The following is a 10232-nucleotide window of genomic DNA, read 5'->3' as shown; positions in this document are numbered from 1 at the left end:
AGATATCCTTGTGAAAGCTCTAAGAGCCGATAAGCCGTGTGCCACGTGTTTAATGATGTTCCTTCTGTGAGGCTCTCTTTCTCTATCACTGTTTGATTCTGCACGTTTTCTGCCCCTAGTCTTTTCTCTGGAGAAGTCAGTGCCCCGTGAATCCCAGAGTTCCCTCTCCTGCCTGAATCCTTTCCTCATCCTCTTTCCCATCTTGGAAGACCTGGAAACATAAGGACCATGTTGTTGTCCTCTAACCTCACCTGGGTGACAAATGGAGTGTGGTGACAATGAGAAACCAGACCTGAAGGTGCAATGGTGACATGGATGGGGTGGTAGATGGGTCTTCTGGGTGCTGACAGATGATTAGGAATACGGATGTGGGGATTAGCTGAGGAGAGCTTACCCTACAGTAAGTCTTCTGGATGGAGAATCTCTTTGGTGGTAGTTAAGGGAAAGTAGTTAGGACCTAAGCCAATAAGAATGACTTAATTTCTATCCTTATATTAAGCCTGTAAAGAAAGACTCTTGAGTAATTGGTTAATTTCTTAATTAAACTGATATGGATTGAATACCTATTACATGCAAAGCATTCTATTGGATGGTTCTGCAGTCTCTGTTTTATCGTTTTACACATTGTGGTTTTGTCTCTCTTTCTGGGGTCACTATTTCACGCAGACCCTTTCATTGCTATTGCCACAAACTTTTGTGGTCTTTCAAGGTCTGTGAGTTTTTTTCCCTAGACTTCATCCTGTCAGCCAGAGGGCAGGTTCTTAAAAGTCACAGTTTAAATCAGGTAGTCACAGAAGTCGATATCTGATTAGGATGGCACATAGTACATACTTAATCAATGCTGTCTAACTTAAACCGATCAGGGTCAATGAAAGCCCTTCTGTAAAACCACAAAGGGTGCCATGTGCCCTTACTCACTGGAGATAATGGCCTTGGGAACAATTATTAGCCTAATTTCTTTTTACATCAATGTAGATTTGATGTCTGGTAATATATGTATTGTACCTTTAATGGCCTTTTAATGATGAAGAGGATCAAAAGCATTTTAGATGTGAACCTGCACCATTAGTCTCCATTTCAGAAATTCACAGTAATTACTGCAGCTGCTTCTCCAAGCCCTGCAAGAGCACTGAGTTCCTGTGAGTGTATCTGCACAGTTAATCACAATCAACACAGAATCAAGTCGATGTAGGTTCCAGGGGGTGGTTGCTGAAGGTGGAGAAGGACAGAGGGAGTGACATTGGAAAGGAGTGGAGGGCTGTGATTCAGGGCCTAATGTGTCAAGATCTCTCAGAACAGGGGTCCTTTCAGCCCTGGACCTCTCCTCATAGAGAGTTCCAGATTTAGAGTGAAATATAAGTTGTTATAATACCCTGTTGGATTCTACAAGTCATACTGGAAAAAACTAAAGATTCATAATTCTGCATACTACCGCATCACATTTATGAACGTTTGGTAGGGGCAGGGAAGAGTTTGGGGCATGTGACACAGGGTACACAGCTAGGGTAAGTAAGTGAATCTGGATAGGCAGAGTTTAGGGAAGGGAGCACACAGGGAAAGACCCAAGGGACAATGATGCTTCTCAGGGAGGGGAGGTTAGATGGAATAGTTCAGTGTGCTGTTTATTCTTTGACTGTCCATCCCCAAGATTCATTGTCTGCCATTCTCTGTGCCACAGAGGCTGACCATTGTGAACTGCATCACCCAGACTCTCTTACTCTGTGGCTTCCAGTTGGCTTTAACCATAGGGAGGCATTGGCAGGAGACTGAGGTAGGAGAGAGAGGTCAGAGTATTTCTTCCTCCACTCCCTTTCTGCTTAAGTGTTGCAGTGCTGACAGTGGGTGTATCCCTCTACAGCCATTGTTCCTATCAGAAGGCCCTTCTTCCATGGCTCCAGCTCTTACTGGGCTCTGATAGCATGGTTCCCTCTACTTGTCCCAAGACTAGCAGTGGTATAAACTTCCTGTTTTTCTAGTCCTTGGATGCCTCAACATCTTTAATAAGTTCCAACCATAACCCTATTCACATGGCTGTAAATAGTACTTCCATTAAATTCAAAATCCCTGCTAGACATGCCTGCTGTTTCTGGGAGAACCCTGGTTGATACAATGGATATATCAGGGACTGATGAATGTTTATGAACTCTAATTCCTTTTCCTGGACACACAGGAAGATTACATTTTCCAATCTCCCTTGCAGTAGGTTGAGGCTGTATTACTCAGTCATAGCTAATGAGATAATAACACCTCCAAACCTGACCATGAAACCCCCTGTGCACTTGAGCCCACCCTCTTCCTCTTCCATGGTAACAGTGGAAGCCGTATGTTTAAGGTTGCAATATCTCCAGCTGGAAGAAGCTTGGATGCCTAAGTTGCTGCTTGGAGGAGAATTGCCCAACTGTGTCCAACTATGATATGAGTGAAAAATGAGCCTTTATTGTGTTATGCCACTAAAATTCTGAGGGTGATTTGTTACAGCAATTAGGGTTAATTACCTTGACTAATACAGTGGAGGTGCTAAGGAAGAGGCCACCAAGAACAGTGGAGCATCCAAGGCATAAACATAAGGAAGCACATAATCTAACTTGGGTGACACTGCAATGAGAATTAACAAAGAGTATAACATTATTGCTTTGTGCAAAGAGCAGGGATTTGGATGTCAGAGTTGAATTTAAATCCAGGCTTCACCACTTCTAGCTATGTGATCTTGAGCAATTACTTTATCTTTTTTGGTTTTCTCATGTAAAATGGGGAAAGTAATGCCTATCTCACAAAATTCTTTTGTGGATAGATGAATTATTTATATAACATCATAACTGGTACTTGATGATATTTCCCTCCTTTTCCTCTCAGCTGTGAATTCTAAACTCAGTGCCTCCAGTGACTGGTAAGTAATTTCAATTTTGCAGGGCATTTCGCCTCTTGAGTGGTATGTTCTAATTTCTAACAGCCAAGGACAATTCATATTGTCATAAGCATCCTGGTGAGTGAATTTGAATATAACCAGGAGAGAGGGATTTCCTTTAGGGCTTGAACTTGGGCTTTCCCTCTTTCACTTCTCTGCCTTGTAGGGCACCATCTTGAAATTTGGAGGTCATCTAACACATTTGTCAAGTCAAGCAAAATTAGGGCTTTAGAGTCCCAGTTCCATCCCCTACTTCATGAGTGAATGTGGATCCTGGGACTAAAATGTCTTCTGATAAAGTAAGAAGAAAGATTCCCCATGGAAACTTTGTTCAGCGTCAAGCAGGCTTATCTGTCCACTCATCCATCTATCCAGAAAATCGTTGTTTAATGCCTAGCATTTGTGAGGAACACTTCTAGATCCTGTAGTAGATACAAAGATAGATTACACACAACTTGCCCTGAAGAGCTTACATTCTTGCAGAAGAGAAGGTAATTTATCTTCCTAAATAATTTTAAGACAGACCAGAATATGATGATAAGCAGGGTAGGTACAAAGTGCTATGAAATTCAGAGGAAGGGAAATCCCTTCTAGCTGGAGGGATCAAAGAGCATTTAAGTAAATCTTGAAGGTGGGGCATAATTTGAACATATGGAGATGAGGGATAGATCAAACATGGAGAAGTAGGAGATGTCCATAGCGGGGAAGTGGTGATGAGAGCACAGCTACTGAAAGTGGAGGGAAACAGTTTTAGAAGTGTCACCTGAGAACAGATTATACAGACCCTGAATTCTAGGCCAAGACCCTTATGATGAGGGCAAGTCATCAAAGGTTTCTGAGCACTGGAGTGCCAGGTGCCCTGGGAAGGCTATTTGGGAAGCCGTGTGCAGCCTGCGTCAGATGCAACAGGGTTTGGAGACGAGGAGGCCAGTTAGAAGAGCTGCCACCATCTAGGTAAACCTTAATGTGGGATTAAGCAAGGCCGGAGGCTGACGAGTGTAAGGAATGTGTGGGAGAGTCATTCAACAGGTGTTTATTACGTATCTGTTCTATTCCCCAGTTGTGTCAGTCACTATGGGGGTGAAAACTCAAAAGCCACACAATTCTTGCCTACTAGGTGCTTGGAATATGACATGAGGGGTGAATCAGGCAAGGGAAAGCTTGTGCTTCCTAAGCACTTGCCCTTTATGGCCTCATGGCATAAGCACAAGCTAGTTTACCCCCCACTCATCCCCCACTCAGCACCTGTGAACAGTCCCCACTTCCACCCAATACCACCAAGGATAGAGGTTTAAAGTTTTAAGGTAAGATGTAGTCTTCTGTCCATCCTTTGTTGTTTTGGTTTTCTTTCCAACTTTTATTTTAGGTTCAAGGGATACATGTACAAGTTTGTTACATGGATAAATTGTGTGTCCTGGGAGTTTGTTGTACAGATAATTTTGTCACCCAGGTAATCAGTATAATACCTGATAGGTTGTTTTTCAATCCTCACTCTCCTCCCACCCTTCACCCTCAAGTGAGACCCAGTGTCTATTGTTCCCTTCTTTGTGTCCCTGTGCACTCAGTGTTTACCTCCCACTTGTAAGTGAGAACATGTGGTTTTTGGTTTTCTGTTCCTGTGTTAGTTTGCTTAGGATAATGGCCTCTAGCTCCATCCATGGTGCTGCAAACAACATGATCTTATTCTTTTTTCTATGGCTGTATAGTATTCCATGGTGTATATGTACCACATTTTCTTTATCCAGTCCACCACTGGTGGACAACTAGGTTAATTCCATGTCTTCGCTATTCTGAATAGTGCTGCAATGAAAATACACATGTATGTGTCTTTATGGTAGAACAATTTATATTCCTTTGGGTATATACCCAGTAATGGGATTGTTGGGTCAAATGGTTGTTCTATTTTAAGTTCTTTGAAAAATCTCCAGACTACTTTCCATGATGACTGAACTAATTTACATTTCCACCAGCAGTGTGGAATTCCCTTTCCTCTGCAGCCTCACCAGCATCTTTATTTTTTGACTTTTGAATAATAGCCATTCTGACTTGTGTGAGATGGTATCTCATGATACTTTTGATTTGCATTTCCCTAATGATTAGTGATATTGAGGATTTTTTCATATGCTTGTTGGCTGCAGGTGTGTCTTCTTTGGAGCAGTGTCTGTTCATGTCCTTTGCCCATTTTTAAATGGGGTCATTTGTTTTTTGCTTATTGATTTAAATTGCTTATAAATTCTGGATATGAGACCTTTGTCAGATGCATACATTTTCTCCCATTCTGTAAGTTGTCTGTTCATTCTGTTAACAGTTTCTCTTGCTGTCCTCATGTTAATCTTTATTTAACAAACATTGTAGAGCACTTAATGTATTCCAGATATGATTTTAAAAGCTTTATAAATACAACATCATTTTATCCTTGTAAAAATCTTAATGAGGTACATATTTTTATCATTCCCATGTTATAAATGAGAAAACAGAAGCATAAAGAGATTATGTAATTTTCCCAAGGTCATACAGCTAGTAAGTAGAGAATCCTGGGTTTAGAACCCAAGGCATCTGGCTCCAGAATCCTTGCACTTTTCCACCACATTATACTACCTTCCTGCCTCGCTGCTTTCTCTTTCGCCCACCTGCAATGAATCACAGCCAAGAGGGAATTATTCTTGGACTCTGCCCATCCCTGCTGAATCAGTTCTGTCTTCTTGGCTCATGAAGCTGTCCAAGGTCACAGTCATGGCTGGAATGAGACTCACCGATATAGTTGATGCTGAACTTCACTGTCCCTCCTGTTGTGTAACCAGTGAGAAAGTGGATGGAACAAATCAATGAACTGGAGTGGGGCAGCAATCTTATGAAAGATGGTTCTGGGCTGGGCATGGTGGCTTACACCTGTAATCCCAGCACTTTGGGAGGACAAGGTGGGTGGATCACCTGAGGTCAGGAGTTCGAGACCAGCCTGGCCAACGTGGTGAAACCCTGTCTGTACTAAAAATACAAAAAATTAGCTGGGAATGGTGGCAGGCGCCTGTAATCCAGCTACTTGGGAGGCTGATGCTGGAGAATTGCTTGAACCCGGGAGGTGGAGGTTGCAGTGAGCCAAGATTGCATGGCACTCCAGCCTAGGCAACGAGCAAAACTCTGTCTCAAAAAAAAAAAAAAGAAAAGAAAAAAAAAGAAAGACAGTTCTGAAACTGTGGGACTTTTCACCCTCCCTGCCCAGCTGCCAGGCTTATGCCACCACTCAGCATGCTGCTCAGGAAGAGGCAGAACGATGGCCATGCTTACAGCACGGGCTATGACTCTCACTGCCTGTTGACTCTGGGACAAGTTATTTAACTTCCCTAAGAATCAGTTAGGGAAGTTTCCCAGCCATAAAATGGGGGTATTACATAGTATTTCCCTCATAATATTGTGATATCATTTCCTCGTCTGTGAAATACCTTCATCTCAACACTCAATACAATGGATGGTCTCTAAGTAACATCCACCCAGCTCTACGATCCCATTAAGTGTTGGAACAATAATTCCATTAGGAGTTCAAAGGGGGAACAAATCAATGGAGATTGAAGTAATCAGAGAGAGTTTCATAGAACAGGTGAACCTAGGAGGATCTGTGTGAGCTGAAGGGAGGAAGAAGTCACCTTCTAGCTCCTGTGTCCCATAAACTCCAATCTGACAGCTGGTGACCATTCTGGGTCCACTCAGGCCAGCTGAACATCTCTCCAGGGAGTCCCAGCCTTCCTTCTCACTCCAAGACGCCATCAGCCACACCAAGGGGACCAGCAAAGCCTCAAGCTCTGGTGTGCCCTGACTGAAACGTCACCTGCCTCAAGACCCAGCTACCCGACACAGTCTTTTTTCTGGTCAGAGGATTGCTTTCCACTTGTCATTATCAACTAAGCACTGTCCAGGTCAGTGGAACCGATGTCTCTCAGACTGGAGAGATTGTCTTAAAAACAGGACCAAGGCTTCTAACCAGGGTTGGCTCCCATAGTTCTCTTCGAAGGATGATGCCCATTTGTGGGTGAAGGATACTCAAAGCACTTGAATCCCTACTGCTTATCCTCATCCCCACAAAGTCCCACCAAGGAAGCTGTCCTGGTCACCTGCTTGGAGAGAAACCTACCCCTTTGGATCCCACCCCTTAAAATGGCATCACCTGGTAAGTGCTGCCAGCCTCCTTGCCAAGTCCAATTTAGTGACACACAAGGCCCTGGCTGTTTTCCTAAGCCAGTGAGATTTCCAAAAATGGTTGGAAGGAAAGGAGAGAAATCAGACCCCGAGAAAATGGGACTTATGGGATCGTCATGGGGAGCCTATGGGAGGAGTTAAACTTTATGCTGTGTGGCTTTGCTGTGGCCTCAATTTTTCACTCCCAGCTCTTTTTTAGAGCCTTTCTCTACCTCCTTGAAAAGCTGTACAGTGAGGTTATTCTTCATCACAGAGGCCATCTTCCTATCACCTATCCTAGGAAGGTGACATTTTTCCCTTTTCTCCTAAAGTTCAAGCTAAATTTATTCCCAAATGAGGGAGCCGTGCATGCTGGTCATGCACGGCAGCTGGGCTCTGAGGGATACCAAGTGGCTGCAGTAGCTCCAAGGCAGGAACCTGCCACTTCTAGGTGAGCAGCCAAGGGGGCCGTGGCTGCTTCAAGCTGAGAAATTGAGTCAGGGTGGACATTCAGAGGCCCCTCCATAAACCCCCTAATTATCAGTTTACTGCACCCCCATCCTTTCAGTCCTCAGTTCTTCCATTAGCCTCCAGAGTCACATGGGAGCAGCCCAGGATCATTAGTGGCAGTTCGCTGGAGCTGCACTCAGATTTTCCTGGCTGGTGGCATTTCAGGTGTGGCAAGCAAAGGGTATACTTGCATCTTTGCTTCCATTGCTACCAGAACAGACTGCAGCAGAGAATGGAGGTCTCCTTCTGTGAGTTATTTTTGTATTTATTTATTTAAAAACAGGGTCTTGCTCTTTTGCCAGGCTGGAGTGCAGTAGCTCAATCAAATCTCACTACAGCCTTGACCTCCTGGGCTCAAGTGATCCTCCCACCTCTGCCTCCTCCCGAGTATCTGGGGTCGTAGGTGCACACTGCCACATTCCCTGATAATTTAATTTTTTTTTTTTTTTTTCTGTAGAGACAGGGTTTTGTTTTGTTGCCCAGGATGGTCTTGAGCTCCTGGTCCCCAAGTGATCCTCCTACCTCAGCCTCCCAAAGTGCTGAGATTACAGGTATGAGCCACCACACCTGCCCTATTTTATTTTTTTAAATATACCTCACAGTTAAGATCTTGGTTCTTTCTATTGCACATTATTTTCTAAAAATAAGAGGTGGTTAATGCTGACAACATTGTACCACAGCAAAAAGTAATGAGGCCCGCTTTCTAGGATAAGACATGCTTCTCACTTGTTTATTTTTACAACACCTCCTTTAAGGAAAAAGGCCACAATCACAGAATGACACAGCTGGAAGGGACCTTAGAAATGATTTAATTCAGCCCCTTTACATCTTTCCCTCAGTTTCTAGATGAGGGAATGAGGTTCAGAGAGGTGAGGGGACTTGGGCTTTCAGGACACCCAGAAAACATGATCTGAGAAACACAGTTCCCGGTGACCTGCTGTTCCTCCTCTGTGGCCTGGGAAGAGCTGCATGCTCTTTACATTTCTACTTTTGGTATCTGACTCCATCATCTTGGAAAAACATACACAAAACAAGGAGATGATATAAAAAAATGAGTAATATATCCACTTCAGAGTCTCATAATCAGGAAATGCCCTTGTATGCCCTCTCTGACTCCACAGACCCTCCACCCTTAGTTTCTTAGGCTGTCTGGGTATCCGTTTCAGTAGGTACTGGATCTTGGCTGTTTGACTAGGCATATCTGGTATCCGCTCTCTGCCCGCACTGATTGAGACCACAAATATAGCTGACTGCAGCAGAGAGCAACATCTGACCCAGGAGAGCCCCATTCAGAGGCTGATTATCTGCCAACAACATGGCCTAGTTCCTGGCTGAACTCAGGGACACAGAAATTGTGGTTTGTTGGTTGTTAAGTGCTGGATGGAAGTAGGTGTCACATAGATCCAGGTACTAGGGTGGTCACATTGGGCCTTGCACAGGAATAGTAAGCAGAAAAGGCTGTTTCTTTGTTTTTCATTTTTGGTTGTTCTTTTTGAAGAAGCAGGAGGGTGGAATCCATACAGAGAAATATGGGCCTAAAAAACAATGTTCCCCTGAGGCGGAAAGAAGGGCTTCAGCTCCTGGCAATTTCTGGTATCATGAGGCTCTGCTAAATTTCCTTTCTTACCCTTGGCCGACATGGATTTTTACAATCTCTTATCTCCCACCCTTTATTTGTTTTGGCTTTAGTCCCTTACAGCCACAACTTCCCTAATCAGAACATTATCTTATACAGTCTGCATGTGTTAAGTTTTGTTCCTCAAACCAGGAACAAACTCTCAAAGTATAGAGATTAATGTCTTAGTCTTTTGAAAAATCTTTCCAGGTAGCTTGTATATATGACAGCTGTTGAAAGATTAGACTGAAAGGCTTTCTGGAAATCCAGTTCTATAAACCTGTTTAAACATTTACATCAATTGGTCCTGAGAAAGCCTTTTTGAGGTTTCCAACATAAAGCAGCTCAGTATTAACTGTCATTGGAAGTTTAAGAGAAATGAATGCCAATATGTCTGATATAGCCTTAACTTTCCCAGGCCTCTTCAGCTGGCAGGCTGAGAAGGGATTCCAGGCACTGTAGTAACACAGAAGTCACTGGCTCATGTAGCACCATGGCTCCTAAAAGCATCCCTCTACTACTTTTGTGAGTTTCAAGGGGTGTCTCACTTGGGTGCATGGAGAACTTTGCTCATCTGGGGCCACTAATGCTCCACCATCTCCCCTTACCTACTTTTAATCTGCCTTTCCATCTACCCTCTGTCACCTCTTTATTGCCTCCTTCAGTCTTTCTTCCATGTTGCCAGCAGGGATGTCTTCCAAGTGCAGATCTCACCACATATTCTCCTGCTCAAAGCCCATCTGTGGCATATACTATTAGTTGCTCGTTCCTCAGCAATCCCCAGTGCTAACCTATCCAGCTCTGTTGGTAGAGCTGGTCCCCTGTGAAAGATGCTGAAAGTGCCAAATATGTGCCCTCTCAGATTCCCTTACAGCTAGGGCATGGGGACATGACCTGATTCTGACCAACTGGATCTGAGGGGAAGACTTCTGAGGGTTTCAGATAAATATATCCCTTCTTCACGTAAAAGACACATCAAAAGAAACATCCCTTTTCCTTGTTTGGGGCCTTGTGTGCTTAAGCCGTGATGCT

The sequence above is a fragment of the Symphalangus syndactylus genome, chromosome 8, assembly GCF_028878055.3.
Source record: "Symphalangus syndactylus isolate Jambi chromosome 8, NHGRI_mSymSyn1-v2.1_pri, whole genome shotgun sequence".
NCBI lineage: Eukaryota > Metazoa > Chordata > Mammalia > Primates > Hylobatidae > Symphalangus > Symphalangus syndactylus.
This window is presented reverse-complemented; position numbering follows the sequence as displayed.